General features: G+C 55.6%; 2 long non-coding RNA genes and 1 pseudogene across 2 annotated transcripts; 2 read left to right on the top strand and 1 right to left on the bottom strand.

Moving 5' to 3' along the window:
• Positions 1-16,350, top strand: part of LOC125318999 — an 88,743-nt pseudogene that overhangs the window by 46,100 nt on the left and 26,293 nt on the right.
• LOC125319029 lies at positions 1,023-1,944 on the bottom strand. Its single transcript, XR_007200566.1, has 3 exons — positions 1,727-1,944; positions 1,299-1,377; positions 1,023-1,112 (listed from the first exon to the last, which is right to left on the bottom strand). It is a non-coding gene; the product is annotated as an uncharacterized LOC125319029 (long non-coding RNA).
• Positions 14,070-14,923, top strand: LOC125319028. The gene is made up of 3 exons (XR_007200565.1): positions 14,070-14,145; positions 14,495-14,573; positions 14,760-14,923. It is a non-coding gene; the product is annotated as an uncharacterized LOC125319028 (long non-coding RNA).

Raw genomic sequence — 16,350 nt, 5'->3', positions numbered from 1 at the left:
ATTCTGCTCCCGGGGGGCACTGGGGGTGAGGAGGGGCCCAGGTGGGGAGCTCTGGGTGCGTCAGATCCACCTGGCACCTGGGCAGTCATCAGCGAGAAAAGCTCAGAGTGGCTAAAAATTGTTTAGTGACTTCTTTGATTGGCTGAGGAAAGGCCCAGGAGCTGAGCTAAGGACCAGGAGAGCTCCTGCCCCGATCACCAGCACAGAAACACAGACCCAGTCTGGGGACAGGGATTGCATTTATTAGCAATGAAATCAGAGCACGAGAATGAGAAGTGAAATAAATCTCTCAAACATTCCCCGCAACCATGGGGATCATCTGGAACAGGGGTCACCAGGTCTCTGCCCAACGGGGGTCACTGTGCATCACCCCACATGGATCCTCTGCTGCGAGATGAAGTTGGAGCTCTTCCTGCACTCAGGGCACTCGCAGGGCCTCTCTCCAGTGTGGATGCGTTTGTGCCTGGTGAGGTCGGAGTTGTACCTGAAGCCCTTCCCGCAGTCGGGGCAGCGGAAGGACCTCTAATCTGTGTGAATCCGCTGGTGCAGGAGGAGACTGAAGCTGGTCTGAAACCTCTTCCCACACTCCTCACACTCGTAGGGCCGTTTCCTAGTGTGGATCATGTGGTGGCGAATCAGGTAGGCGCTCGTACTGAAGCTCTTCCCACATTCCCCACACACATAGAGCCTCTCCCCTGTGTGGACCTGGCGGTGGCGGATCAGGTTGGAGCTTGTGCTGAAGCTCTTCCCACATTCCCCACACACATAGGGCCGTTCCCCGGTGTGGATCATCCGGTGGTAGATCAGGTTGGTGCTCTGGCTGAAGCTCTGCCCACATTCCAAGCACTTGAAGCGTTTCTCCCTAGCATGACACTGCTCGTGGGCCACCAGGTTTGAGCTCTGGCTGGATCTCCGGCCGCCATCCCGGCACAGGGTGGGTCTTTCCTCCTCACAGCTGCCTGGGCTGCGTTTGCAGCCCCTCCTCCTGTGGGATCTCCGGTGGTTTTCCTCCCAGCTGGATTCCTGTGATGTGGAGCTGCTCAAAACGGCCTCTTCCACCAGGTTCTGCCACGGGGATTTGTCCTCCCTGGGCTCTGTCCTCAGCTCCTTGTCTGGGGGAGGAAGGACAAGGAGAGGATGGCATTTGCCTGCGTGCCACAGAGAAGGGGAAGGAGATCCCCCCAGTCCGTCCCCAGCAGGATGGCGTCAGCAGCGGGGTTGTCCTGCAGCTGGGGGTGATGCTGGGCTGGGAGATGGAGCAGGACAGAGAGGGAAACGGGCAGGGACTTCCTCCTGACCTGCCTGGGTGTCCCGGGGCATCTTCCTCTTCCTCACAGCGTCCTCCTCCATCTGGCCAAGGTTTGGGAGTGGGAAATCCTGGTGTGGAGGGAAAAACAAGGCGTGAGTGTGATGGTTTAGGGGTTCCTCTTGCCCAAGTCCTTCTCTAGAAGTCACCGGCTGTATCATGACTGTAAAATCCTCTCAAACACCGTGCTGGTTTTACCTGGCATGAGAAATGAACCCCACTGATCTGCCCCAAGAGAGATTAAGGTGGGAGTTACAATTCACCAAAGAGATGACAAGAAATACCATGATACAGCTGTAACCCACAAAGGCTGAGTATAACCAGGCACCCTGGGACAAGAGCAGAACAGTGGTGGTTAGTTCCTGTGCTGAGCACCACCTGGTCCCGCTGCATGCAAAGCAAAAGGAAAGAAAACAAAACCTGTTGGTCAGAGTGGTGGACACAGTCCTGTCCAAGTGATGGGAGCAGTCTTGTCAACAGCAGTGGTCACAGTCCTCTTGGAGTTCTGCTCCTGCCCTGGATCTGTTAAGTGTTGCCAGAAGGCCCCAAACTCAGATTTTATATGCTCAGGTTCAGGTGGGAATGCTCAGCCCCTCCCCCAGGGCGGGCAGTTTCACAATGGAACGATGTCATCCTGGGAGTCATGGGATATTTTGGGAACCTTGATTGTCTCAGTCCTTGCAGCTGCCCATTGTGCTGGGGCCATTCAGTCCATGATGGCCCATCAGCAGAGGTGAGCCCTCAGGCTGGGTGGGACTGTGCTGCTGCTACCCCGGAGGGAGTTATCACAGCTGAGTCATTGGTGTGCAGAAAAAGAAACACTGCCCTGCCTCCCAGGGTTTGCCTCTCCTTCCTTATCTCATTTAACAGCCAGCTCCTCATAGCCTGAGGGGTCAGGGGTGCACTGGGCAGCTCCTGCAAACGACCCATCATGAACAGCTCATCAGAAATGAGATAAGGGGAGTGGAATGCACAGTTTGGTCCCACCCACAGAGGGCTAAAGTGGCCCCCTGCTCCTGTCAGCAGCACAGGCTGGCAGGCAGATGGCATTGTAAGGTCTTGCTCCACTTGGCTTTCAGCCCAGTAACCCACGGGCAGGGTCCCTTCCCACCCCAGTCCTTCTGGGCTTCTGGCAGGGACTCGCTTCCCTTTCCTTCCTCCCTCTGCTTCCAGCTGGGAATGTGCATGGAAATGTCCAGCAAAGCAGCCTTTGCTGTCTGCTCTGGGAGCCCACCCAGCTGCTGGACCTTGTCCCCTGGCCCTGCACAGCTCCCGTGGGAGGCTCGGCAGGACCAGCACCCTGCGAGCCTCGGGAATGCCCCTCTGGGATCCACGGCACACCCTCCAGGGATCTGGAATTCCAGTTCCCAGCAAGGAGAAGATGTTCCTGCCCTTGAAGGCAAAGCTCTCAGGAAGGATTCAAAAGCCAAGTGCAGCAAGATCTTACAGTGACATTTCACTGCCAGCCTTCATCACCTCACCCATGGTTGTTTTAGCTGGTGGATTGGGAACAAAATCAGAGGAGGGCCTTTGGTGGGAGCTGCCCTGGGTCCAGAGAGACACTGAGAGACAAACAGAGCAGGCAAAGAAAGGCAGAAGAGGAAGGAGGACACAAATACAGCCAGCTGAGAAGGTGGCACTCTGGAAACCAGACCAGAACTGACTGAAAATAAACGTGACAGAAAGAAATCATTTGGAATTTTGATTTCCTATCAAAATACCATTTCCTGCCTTTCTCGCAAACCTCCTCCTGCTGTCATTCTGCAGGGCTTTCACAAAGTGCTCTGCTCTGAGTGGATGTTCCAGGCTGCAGACACAAGGAAACCCGGAATGGGCTTCTTCCTGCTCCTGGGGAGTTTGACATCCTCACCTGAGGAGATGAGGAGGCGCCAGAAGAAAAGGGCAGCTGGGGTTCACCCTTCCACAGGAATAAGAGGAGGAAAGTCTCTCGTCCTCTCTGTCGCTGCTCTCACAGGGATGTGAAGGCTGATCCCAGACCCCCAAGGGTCACATTCAGGGCTGCCTTCCCGCAATGCTCGCGTGGAATGGAGGGGCAGCGTGGCAGCACCTGGATCTTGGACCACCCAGCTGCCCCCCATGTTTGGAGGTGCCGGAGGAGGGCTGGGACGGTGCCAGGGACATCCTGCAGTGACACCTCAGCTGTCCTGCTCTGCGTGTGCTCAGTCCCAAACCTCACCCTGATCCTGATCTCAATCTCACTCCACGTTTAGACAAACTCACCGTCCCCGTGTTTAATCTCATCCCAGTCCCAGACTCGTCTAGCCCCAGACCCAATCCCAACCCCAGCCCTAAAGCCAATCCTACATTTAGCCTTGACTCCAATCCCAGCTGTAATCCAAATCTCAGCCCTAACTCACACCCCAGCCCCAATCCCAGCCCCTTCCTAAACCCTTAGCCCCAAACCAAATCCCACATTTAGTCCGAGCTGCAGTCCTGGCTGCAATTCCAGCCCCTGCCCCAGCCTCCACCGTTATCCCAAATCCCACGTTCAGCCCTAACTCCAAACCCAGCCCCAATTCCAAATCTAACCCAAATGCCAACCTCAGTGCCAAATTTAGCCCTAACTCCAGCCTCAACACCAGCCCCGGCCCAAACTCCAGTCCCACATTTAGCTCTGTGACCGCCTCTGAGATCCACACGTAAGAATAGACAAAGCCCGGGAAGAGCCCTCTCTCCTTTCCGGAGCTGGGACCGCAGGATGCTGCGGGCCCCTGCTGGGCCAGGCCAGGCTGGGCCACGGCCATGCTGGAGCCGATGGGCCCTGGTCCACCCGCGGAACCCCCCCAGGGCCCTGCTATGTGCAGACACGCTCCCCCTCTCCAGTGTGGCCAAGATTCAGCTGAAGCTGCCCTGCTGCCCGGCAAAAGATCATGTGAGCAACAGCGGTAAGCGACATTCCAGCTGCAAGGCCTGGGTGCCATTAACCCTTTTAGTGCTGTGAAGAGCTGAAAACCTGAGGGAAGAGAAAGAGGAGAGGCTTAAAGCTGAAATTCTGTTGGAAAGCTATGATGTATCAGAGTACCCGTTGTAATTTCATGAAGGCATGGGGGGTGGAGTGTTCAACTTGTGCTTGAGAACAAAAGCACCTGCGCTGAGATAGGCAGATGCTGAAGCAGCTGTAATTTCATGAGAAGTTTGAATAGGGAGAGATGGAAGCGATGAGGACTTTTGCTCCAAATGGAAAAGGAGAAGACCTCAGTTTCTGGAGATGCTCCCAGAGATAGTCCTAGAGATGAAGATGAGGAAGACCCTTTGCTCCCAGGGAAGGAGAAGGGCCTGTGTTCTTAGAGATGAAATGCTCCCAGAGATGGGTGAAGAGAACTTCTGTTTCTGGACGGCTCAACCTTAAAATTGCACCTCAGTAGCTCAAGATTGGACCCTCAAAAGCGGTTCTGGGAAAAGCTGCAGGTCGTGGGAGGGGACTCTCAATGATGAGAGCAGAGAACCAACCCGGGCGGCTGTCTCGTTGTGATAATGTTTTCATAGCATGGGCAAGAGAGACTCCTCTTCCTAAATGGACTGAACAAGGTTATTATGGAAGTGGTAAACAGACTGAACATCTCAAGGGTCGTCTTTTTACATTGTCAGTGGGAGAAGGGAGGAAGGTGGGGGTGGGGGGGGAGGAGAAGTATTCTGAAGGTGTGGTATGACTTTTTTCTTCTTTTAGGTCTGTTCATAAACTTGTTTATATTCTTTCAAGTTTGGTGCCTGCTTTGCATTTCTCCTAATTCTTATCTCACAGAAGGTAAACAGTAATGAGTATTTTGGACCAAACCACTACACACCTTTAGCCCTGACCCCAGTCCCAGCTCTAAGCTCACCCTCAGCCCCACCCCCAGCCCCCTCTCAACCCTAATCCAGCCCGAATTCTGGTTTCAGTGCAACCCCTCCCCCACCCCATTCCTGGCCCCGCCCCTGCCTGAAGCCACGCCCACCCCATCCCTCTCAGAACCTGCGCCCTCTCGGCCAACCACGTTCCTTTCTCATCTTCTTTGCTCCGCCCCTCATTATTTGTTCCTCGGCATCCATTGGCTGCTGCCACGGGGGATGGGGCTCCCATGCCCATATAAAGGGGCGATCGGGGGCCGTTGTTTAGTGCGGGATCCAGTGCTGCTGCGGCGCAGAGGAGTGGGGAGAGAGGAGTCGAGCAGTGGGAGAGGAGCGTGGTGAGCGGAGTGGAGTGGGAAGAGTGCAGGCGTAAGAGCCGAGTGGAGAAGACAGAGCCGAGTGGAGCTCCGCGCCCTTGGCCCCGAAACGCGGGAACCCCGCGACCAGCTCAGGCTGGAGGGTGTGTGGGTGGTTGGGGGGAGGTGGGAGCGGCGCCCGCCCCCGTGGGCCCGATTGCAGCACAGTGTGGAGGGGAATCCCCAGCCCGGCTCCCTCGTGCCCCAAGCCGCCGCTGCACCCCGTGTCGCCGTCACCGGTAACAGGTGCGTGGGCCGGACATCAGCGGCCGCAGCGAGCAGAGCGAGAGGGACACAGAGCTCCCTCCCCGAGGGCACGGAGACAGAGAGCCCCACGCCCCCTCACATACGGGTGGAGGACAAAGGACACCCCCAGCTCTCCCCAAAGGGGAGAAGGACAGAGACCCCCTGGCCCACCCATAGTGGAAGTGGATGGACACCACTGCGGTTCCCCTCATGGTTCCCCCAAGGGTGAGGAAGATGTAGACCCCCTTGGGCCCCGTAAAGGGGAAGATGACAGAGACCTGCCCGTGGCCTTTCCCCTGGGCAAGAAGGATGGAGACCACCCCTGCCCCCCCAAAGGTAAAGAGGATGGAGACCACCCCCAGACTCCCGCCTGAAGAGGAAGAGGAGGGAGGCCTCCCTGGGGCAAGAAGAACAGGGACCACTAGGGTTGCCCCAAAGGTAAGGAGGAGGCAGAATCCCCCAGGGCGACGAGGACAGAGAGCACCCCTGTCCCCTGCAAAGGTGAGGAGAATGGAGTCCAGCTACTGTCCTCCCAAAGGAAAGGAGGATGGGGATACCTTGGCCCCCCAAATGGGAGGAGGACAGAGACAACGCTTGCCCCACATTTGCGATAGGAGCACAGCAATCCCCCCGATCCATCCCGTGGGAGAGGAGGACACACGGCCCGGGATTGTCTCTGTCCCTCTCCTACCTGGGGAGTCCTGGGGGGGTCTCCAAGCCGTTCTTGTCTGGGAACGATTGGGGGGTGGGGATGGTCTCTGTCCCTCTCACCCCACTCGGTGCCCGGTGAGGGTCTCTGTCCATCTCCCCTTGGGATTCTCGGGAGGTGCTTGTGGGGCTTTGGGGGTGTCTCTGTCGCTCTCACCCCAATGGTGCTTGGGCAGGGTAACCCCAGGGGTGAGAGGGAAAGAGACCCCCCCGGCCTCCCCAGGTATGAGAAGGTTGGAGAGCCCCTGAGCACACGCAGCAGTGAGAGGGACACAGAGCTCCTGGTCTCCAGCCCCGCACAAGCATTCCCTGGGGCGAGAGGGATGGAGATGCCCGAGCATCCCCAAGGGTGAAAGGGACAGGGACACCCCTCAGGAATGTCCTGGGATGAGAGGGACAGGGACACACCCTTGGGAATGCCCTGGCGTTAGAGGGACAGGGACAACCCCTTGGGAATCCGAAAGGGTGAGAGGGACAGGGACACCCCCTCAGGAGTGCCCTGGGGTGAAAGGGACAGGGACAACCCCTTGGGAATGCCCTGGGGTGAGAGGGACTGGGACAACCCCACCAAGCCCCTCCCCAGCATCCCCCAGGGCGAGAGGCACACAGACCCCTTGAGCATCCCCTGGGCACCGGACAAAATAAACTTGGCAAAAATCAAACTTAACTCTACCTAAAATGCTTTGAGCAATGTTTGCTCTTCCCTCAAGTCACTTGTGATGAAAACACAAACAAACCCCAAGCATGAATGAACCGACAGCACAAGCAGTTATGGTGGCAATTCAAAGGTCCAGCGGTTCCCACACAGCTGCAGCTCAGCTGCTGGCAGGTTCCTGTAAAAGAAAAGTGAAAGTTCAGCCCAATACAGATGATTTAAAGGAAGGATAAACTCTGTGTAGCTGTCACAGAGGTGACAGGGATGAAGAGAAAAATGATTCTCACATTTGGCAAAGGCCCCCAGGCTGTGAAAGAGAAAAGGGGGGAGAGCAAGGGACAGAGACCTCCCCTGGGGAGGGGTGAGTGTGACACTGTCCCCTGTGTGTGTGGCCTTCCTGGGGTGGGGGTTTCACACCGGAGCCAGTCTGGGTAAGGGGGGTGGTGTTCACTCCCCCTGGGCAGGGGTTACCCCACACCCCCAAACTCTCCTCCTACCCCCTTGGTTGGGGGATGGAGGTGCAAACCTGGCCTCAGCAAATGGGTCTGGGGGCTGGGGCCTCCCCCAGCCCGACCCCAGCCAGGGCTGATTTTCAGGACAGCCCTGGCCTTGGCTTTCTGGTGGATTCATTCTCCTCCCTCAGCCTTGTTTCCTTCTCCCTAGACCTGAGATCCCTGGGTAAGAGTCCCCTTTCCCTGATCTCAAGGTCCCTTAGCTCAAGGTGCAGCCCAAAGTTCCCCTCAGGAGGCACATTCAGGGACAGAGGGGCTTGGGTGGTCACAGCTCCTTTATACAGTTCTGCCATAATGGGCAAAAAGCCCTTCCTAACAATGTTTCGGCCGTGAACCACAACATTTCAGTCTCTCGGCAGCCCCCAGAGCATCCCCCGTGTTGCCAGATGGAAAATCCTCTGTGCCGGGTGGGCTGCCACAAGGCTCATTCCTCAAACCTGTCTTGGGGCTGAGTCAGGGTTTGTCATAGGTTAGCAAGCATAGTCGCAGAAGGGATGTCCTTGCTAAGGGGTGCTTACAGTTTCCTCTGAGACCTGATAGAACCTATCAGCTGGCCAGTTTGAATATGGACAATTCTTTAAGCCACTTAAAGTTGTGACCGCCTCTGTGATCCACACTTAAGAACAGACAAACTCCCCCCCTAAGCTCTCTCTCATTTCTGGCTCTGGGGCAGGTGGCTGCGGGGCCTGAGCGGGGCCCAGTGGGCCAGGCCCAGGCCCTGCTTGGGCCAGGCCAGGCCGGGCCACGGCTCCAGGATGACCCCCCCCAGCAGGGCTGTGGGCCGCCAGAGCGGCTTGGAACCACCCCCCTCCACTGCGGCCAAGATTTCAGCAGAGCGGCACCACTGTCCGGCAGAGGTCAGGTGACCAACAGCAATAAGCCACATTCCAGCTGCAAGGCCGAGGTGAGAGTAACACTTTTATTGCTGTGAAGAGCTGAAAACCTGAGGGAAGAGAGAGAGGAGATGTTTAAAGCTGAAATTCTGTTGTGAAGCTCTGATATATCAGAGTATCCCATCGTAATTTCAGAAAGATATGGGGGGTGGAGTGCTGAACTTGTAAGCGAAAGCACCTGCGCTGAGATAGGCAGATGCTGATGCAGCTGTAATTTCATGAGAAGTTTGGACAGGGAGAGATGGACCAGATGACTTTTGCTCCAAATGGGAAAGAAGAAAACCTCAGTCCCTAGAGATGCTCCCAGAGATAGTCTTAACGATGAAGATGAGGAAGACCCTTTGCTCCCAGGGAGGGAGAAGGGCCTCTGTTTTTTGTTTCTGAACGGCTCAACCTTAAAATTGTACCCCAAAAAACTTCAAGAGTGGACCCTTGAAAGCAGTTGTGGGAAAAGCTGCAAGTCGGGGAAAGGGACTCACATGCAGGAAGAGAGACTCCTCTTCCTAAATGGACTGAACAATATTTGCAAGTGGGCGGCTGTCTCGTTGTGATACTGTTTTCATGGCACAAGCAAGAAGAGACTTCTCTTTCTAAATGGCCTGACCAAGGTTATTATGGAAGTGGTAAACAGACTGAACATCTTAAGGGTTGTCTTTTTACATTGTCAGTGGGAGAAGGGAGGAAGGTGGGCAGAGAAGGAGAGTTCTAAAGGTATGGTATAATTTATTTTTTTTCACCTCTTTTAGGTCTGTTCATAAACTTCTTTATATTTTTTCAAGTTTGGTGCCTGCTTTGCATTTCTCCTAATTCTTATCTCTCAGCAGATAAACAGTAATGAGTATTTTGGACCAAACCACTACATTATGGCAATGGGCAAAAAGCCCTTCCTGACAAAGTTTCAGCCGTGAACCACAACATCTCAGTCTCTCAGCAGCCCCCAGAGCATCCCCCGTGTTGTCAGATGGAAAATGCTCTGTGCTGGGTGGGCTGCCACAAGGCTCATTCCTCAAACCTGTCTTGGGGCTGAGTCAGGGATGCAGTATCCCATGATGGTTTGTGCTTCGCGGGTGGGAAACTACTGTTCCTGTGGTGGTGTTTGTTCTGTTCTGCTCTCTCTGTATTTTATAGTAAAGAGCTGTTTGTCCTTTTCCTGCATTTTTGCTTGGGTGCCCTGTAATTTTAGAATTGGATCCAAGGGGATCATCGGGGCACTGCTGGGCCCCATGGAAGCAAGGGGCCGGTGTGCTTCTGAGTGGCCCCATGGATCCAAGGAGACCATTGTGCTCCTGCAGGTCCTCATGGAGTCGCAGAGTCCATTGTGACACTGCTGGGCCCCGTGGAGCCAAGGACACTTTTGTGACACTGAGGGGCCCCATGGAGCCAAGGACACCTTTGTGACACTGAGGGGCTCTGTGGAACCAAGGACACCTTTGTGACACTGAGGGGCTCCATGGAACCAAGGGAACATGGAACAGCTCTGGCTGGCTTGGCCTCCTGGTGGCCACCTGACAGCTCCAGCTGATCTTGGAATGTTGAAAGTCACTTCTCATCTGCCCCTGGAGCTCTGGGGCTCTGTGCTTTCCTTCCTATGGAACAGATCCGTCCTTCTCCTCCAGGGGCCATGGCCAAAACTGAGATTCCTCTTCCAAATTTCTGTGTATCCAAGGACTGTTCCCAGATGAAACGTGCCAGGACAATCAGATCTGCCTGCCTTGGCCTCCCAGGGACCCCCTCTCCTCTGCCTTCGTGACACTGAAGTCTGTTTGGCATCAGGCTGTTCCGCACGCAATCCCGCTTCCTTCGGGGCTGCTGTTGCCCCTGTGCCCACTGCCCCCCAAAAGAACAGGCTGCCCTGCGGGGGAACAAACGTGGCTTCTCCTGGGGAAAGCCTCAGCGAGGGCTCAGTTTGCCGTTGGTCATTGCGGTGACTGCAGGAAAGGGGCACCCCACCATGGGGCATTTCTTGGTCAGCTCCAGACATAAAGAGTGGGAAACTGTCTGAGACTCGGGTTGTGGCCTCGAATCCGCCACTGTGGTTTGCAGGGATCTGCAGGGTGGCACGGCCCTGGCTGTGCCCGGGAGCGCTCACTTTGGAGGTGGTGTCGGATCTGATGGGGACAAGGGGTACCCTGTGGGGCTGGGGGTGGCCTTGAGAGTCTCCATGGCACTGAGGGGGAGCTCCATTGATGGGGGTTGGTGTCCTGGGCTGAGGGGCTGTAGCGGGTTAGGTTTGCTCCCGGGCGGAAACACCAATTTACTGTAGTGGTTTGGTCCAAAATACTCATTACTGTTTATCTACTGAGAGATAAGAATTAGGAGAAATGCAAAGCAGGCCCCAAACTTGAAAGAATATAAACAAGTTTATGAACAGACCTAAAAGAAGAAAAAAGTCATACCACACCTTCAGAATACTTCTCCTCCCCCCCCCCCACCACCTTTCTCCCTTCTCCCACTGACAATGTAAAAAGACGACCCTTGAGATGTTCAGTCTGTTTACCACTTCCATAATAACCTTGTTCAGTCCATTTAGGAAGAGGAGTCTCTCTTGCCCATGCTATGAAAACATTATCACAATGAGACAGCCGCCCGGGTTGGTTCTCTGCTCGCATCATGTGAGAGTCCCCTCCCACAACCTGCAGCTTTTCCCACAACTGCTTTTGAGGGTCCAATCTTGAGCTACTGGGGTGCAATTTTAAGGTTGAGGCATCCAGAAACAGAAGTTCTCTTCACCCATCTCTGGGAGCATTTCATCTCTAAGAACACAGGCCCTTCTCCTTCCCTGGGAGCAAAGGGTCTTCCTCATCTTCATCTCTAGGACTATCTCTGGGAGCATCTCCAGAAACTGAGGTCTTCTCCTTTTCCATTTGGAGCAAAAGTCCTCATCGCTTCCATCTCTCCCTATTCAATCACAGCTGCTTCAGCATCTGCCTATCTCAGCGCAGGTGCTTTTGCTCTCAAGCACAAGTTGAACGCTCCACCCCCCATGCCTTCATGAAATTACAACGGGTGCTCTGATACATCATAGCTTTCCAACAGAATTTCAGCTTTAAGCATCTCCTCTTCCCTCAGGTTTTCAGCTCTTTACAGCACTAAAAGGGTTAATGTCACCCAGGCCTTGCAGCTGGAATGTCACTTATCGCTGTTGCTCACATGATCTTTTGCCAGACAGCAGGGCAGCTTCAGCTGAATCTTGGCCACACTGGAGAGGGGGAGCGCGTCTGCACATAGCAGGGCCCTTGGGGGGTTCCGCGGGTGGACCAGGGCCCATCGGCTCCAGCATGGCCGTGGCCCAGCCTGGCCTGGCCCAGCAGGGGCCCGCAGCATCCTGCGGTCCCAGCTCCGGAAAGGAGAGAGGGCTCTTCCCGGGCTTTGTCTATTCTTACGTGTGGATCTCAGAGGCGGTCACAGAGCTAAATGTGGGACTGGAGTGTGGACTGGGGCTGGTGTTGAGGCTGGTGTTGGGGCTGTTTGGCACTGGGGTTGGGGTTTGGGTTACATTTGGAATTGGGGCTGGGTTTGGAGTTAGGGCTGAGCATGGGATTTGGGATAATGCTGGACGCTGGGGCAGGGGCTGGAATTGCAGCCGGGATTGCAGCTCGGGCTAAATGTGGGATTTGGTTTGGGGCTGAGGGTTTAGGAAGGGGCTGGGATTGGGGCTGGGGTTGGAGTTAGGGCTGAGATTTGGATTACAGCTGGGATTGGGGTCAAGGCTAAATGTAGGATTGGCTTTAGGTCTGGGGATGGGATTGGGTCTGGGGCTAGACGAGTCTGGGACTGGGATGAGATTAAACACGGGACGGTGAGTTTGTCTAAACGTGGTGTGAGACTGAGATCAGGATCAGGGTGAGGTTTGGGACTGAGCACACGCAGAGCAGGACAGCTGAGGTGTCACTGCAGGATGTCCCTGGCACCATCCCAGCCCTCCTCAGGCACCTCCAAACATGGGGGGCAGCTGGGTGGTCCAAGATCCAGGTGCTGCCACGCTGCCCCTCCATTCCACGCGAGCATTGTGGGAAGGCAGCCCTGAATGTGACCCTTGGGGGTCTGGGATCAGCCTTCACATCCCTGTGGGAGCAGCGACAGAGAGGACGGGAGACTTTCCCCCTCTTATTCCTGTGGAAGGGTGAAGCCCAGCTGCCCTTTTCTTCTGGCGCCTCCTCATCTCCTCAGGTGAGGATGTCAAACTCCCCAGGAGCAGGAAGAAGCCCATTCCGGGTTTCCTTGTGTCTGCAGCCTGGAACATCCACTCAGAGCAGAGCACTTTATGAAAGCCCTGCTGAATGACAGCAGGAGGAGGTTTGTGAGAAAGGCAGGAAATGGTATTTTGATAGGAAATCAAAATTCCAAATTATTTCTTTCTGTAACATTCATTTTCAGTCAGTTCTGGTCTGGTTTCCAGAGTGCCACCTTCTCAGCTGACTGTATTTGTGTCCTCCTTCCTCTTCTGCCTTTCTTTGCGTGCTCTGTTTGTCTCTCAGTGTCTCTCTGGACCCAGGGCAGCTCCCACCAAAGGCCCTCCTCTGATTTTGTTCCCAATCCACCAGCTAAAACAACCATGGGTGAGGTGATGAAGGCTGGCAGTGAAATGTCACTGTAAGATCTTGCAGTACTTGGCTTCTGGCTCCTTCCTGAGAGCTTTGCCTTCAAGGGCAGGAACATCTTCTCCTTGCTGGGAACTGGAATTCCAGATCCCTGGAGGGTGTGCCGTGGATCCCAGAGGGGCATTCCCGAGGCTCACAGGGTGCTGGTCCTGCCGTGCCTCCCATGGGAGCTGTGCAGGGCCAGGGGACAAGGTCCAGCAGCTGGGTGGGCTCCCAGAGCAGACAGCAAAGGCTGCTTTGCTGGACATTTCCATGCACATTCCCAGCTGGAAGCAGATGGAGGAAGGAAAGGGAAGCGAGTCCCTGCCAGAAGCCCGGAAGGACTGGGGTGGGAAGGGACCCTGCCCGTGGGTTACTGGGCTGAAAGCCAAGTGGAGCAAGACCTTACAATGCCATCTGCCTGCCAGCCTGTGCTGCTGACAGGAGCAGGGGGCCACTTTAGCCCTCTGTGGGTGGGACCAAACTGTGCATTCCACTCCCCTTATCTCATTTCTGATGAGCTGTTCATGATGGGTCGTTTGCAGGAGCTGCCCAGTGCACCCCTGACCCCTCAGGCTATGAGGAGCTGGCTGTTAAATGAGATAAGGAAGGAGAGGCAAACCCTGGGAGGCAGGGCAGTGTTTCTTTTTCTGCACACCAATGACTCAGCTGTGACAACTCCCTCCGGGGTAGCAGCAGCACAGTCCCACCCAGCCTGAGGGCTCACCTCTGCTGATGGGCCATCATGGACTGAATGGCCCCAGCACAATGGGCAGCTGCAAGGACTGAGACCATCAAGGCTCCCAAAATATCCCATGACTCCCAGGATGACATCGTTCCATTGTGAAACTGCCCGCCCTGGGGGAGGGGCTGAGCGTTCCCACCTGAACCTGAGCATATAAAATCTGAGTTTGGGGCCTTCTGGCAACAGTTAACAGATCCAGGGCAGGAGCAGGACTCCAACAGGACTGTGACCACTGCTGTTGACAAGACTGCTCCCATCACTTGGACAGGACTGTGTCCACCACTCCGACCAACAGGTTTTGTTTTCTTTCTTTTTGCTTTGCATGCAGCGGGACCAGGTGGTGTTCAGCACAGGAACTAACCACCACTGTTCTGCTCTTGTCCCAGGGTGCCTGGTTATACTCAGCCTTTGTGGGTTACAGTTGTATCATGGTATTTCTTGTCATCTCTTTGGTGAATTGTAACTCCCACCTTAATCTCTCTTGGGGCAGATCAGTGGGGTTCATTTCTCATGCCAGGTAAAACCAGCACGGTGTTTGAGAGGATTTCACAGTCATGATATGCCCGGTGACTTCTAGAGAAGAACTTGGGCAGGAGGAACCCCTAAACCATCACACTCACACCTTGTTTTTCCCTCCACACCAGGATTTCCTACTCCCAAACCTTGGCCAGATGGAGGAGGACGCTGTGAGGAAGAGGAAGATGCCCCGGAACACCCAGGCAGGTGAGGAGGAAGTCCCTGCCCGTTTCCCCCTCTCTCCCGCTCTATCTCCCAGCCCAGCATCGCCCCCGGCTGCAGGACAAGCCCGCTGCCGACGCCGTCCTGCTGGGGACGGACTGGGGGGATCTCCTTCCCCTTCCCTGTGACACGCAGGCAAATGCCATCCTCTCCTTGTCCTTCCTCCCCCAGACAAGGAGCTGAGGACAGAGCCCAGGGAGGACAAATCCCCGCGGCAGAACCTGGTGGAAGAGGCCATTTTGAGTAGCTCCACATCGCAGGAATCCAGCTGGGAGGAAAACCACCGGAGATCCCACAGGAGGAGGGGCTGCAAACACAGCCCAGGGAGCTGTGAGGAGGAAAGACCCACCCTGTGCCGGGATGGCGGCCGGAGATCCAGCCAGAGCTCAAACCTGGTGGTCCACGAGCAGCATCACGCTAGGGAGAAACGCTACTAGTGCTTGGAATGTGGGAAGAGCTTCAGCCGGAGCACCAACCTGATCCACCACCGGATGATCCACACCGGGGAACGGCCCTATGTGTGTGGGGAATGTGGGAAGAGCTTCAGCCGCCGCTCCGACCTGATTTGCCACCAGATGATCCACACAGGGGAACGGCCCTACGAGTGTGGGGAGTGTGGGAAGAGGTTTCAGACCAGCTCCAGTCTCCTCCAGCACCAGCGGATTCACACAGATGAGAGGCCCTTCCGCTGCCCCGACTGCGGGAAGTGCTTCAGGTACAACTTTGACCTCACCAGGCACAAACGCATCCACACTGGGGAGAGGCCCTATGAGTGTCCCGAGTGCGGGAAGAGCTTCTCCTGGAGCTCTCACTTGACCACACACCAACAGTGCCACCAGTAAGGGAAGCCCTGCAAGTGCCCTGAGTGCAGGAAGAGCTCCAACTTCATCTTGCAGCAGAGGATCCATGTGGGGTGATGCACAGTGACCCCCGTTGGGCAGAGACCTGGTGACCCCTGTTCCAGATGATCCCCATGGTTGGGGGGAATGTTTGAGAGATTTATTTCACTTCTCATTCTCGTGCTCTGATTTCATTGCTAATAAATGCAATCCCTGTCCTCAGACTGGGTCTGTTTTTCCGTGCTGGTGATTGGGGCAGGAGCTCTCCTGGTCCTTATCTCAGCTCCTGGGCCTTTCCTCAGCCAATCAAAGAAGTCACTAAACAATTTTTAGCCACTCTGAGCTTTTCTCGCTGATGACTGCCCAGGTGCCAGGCAGATCTGCCGCACCCAGAGCTCCCCACCTGGGCCCCCCTCACCCCCAGTGCCCCCTGGGAGCAGAATTAAGGGAGAGGGGAGGTTTCAGCACCTGCCAAGTGCTGGGGATGGGGCAGCTGGGGCCATGCTGGTGGCACTGGTGGTGCTGGGAGCCCCCCTGGCCACAGGCATGGAGCTCTCAGGTGAGCCGAGGGGGTGGAAGAGGACTCGGGTATGGTGGGGAAGGTGGGGAGAGGAGGGAAAATGGGTGTGTGGGACCCATAAAATGAGTTGGAGGGGGAGTGGGACTCCCTAAAGCAAGAATGGGAAAGGGGCTGAGGACTGGGGGATGATGGGAGAGGTGTGGGAAAGCTTAGAAATTAGGGAATGGGAAGGGTGGGATTTGAAAACTGAGCAGGAGGGGGCTGGGGATTGGGAGGATTGTGTGAAAAGGGTTGGGAAAGGGTCAAAAGTGGGGACTGGGACCCCCAAACTGATGGGGGCAGGGGCTGGCAGCTGGGGATTGATGGGAAAGGAGGGGAGTAAATGGAAAGGGTGGAAACGAGG

The sequence above is a fragment of the Corvus hawaiiensis genome, chromosome 35 (assembly GCF_020740725.1).
Source record: "Corvus hawaiiensis isolate bCorHaw1 chromosome 35, bCorHaw1.pri.cur, whole genome shotgun sequence".
NCBI classification, from domain to species: domain Eukaryota; kingdom Metazoa; phylum Chordata; class Aves; order Passeriformes; family Corvidae; genus Corvus; species Corvus hawaiiensis.
The sequence above is the reverse complement of the archived record's forward strand: the minus strand, read 5'-3'. Positions and strand labels throughout refer to the sequence as shown.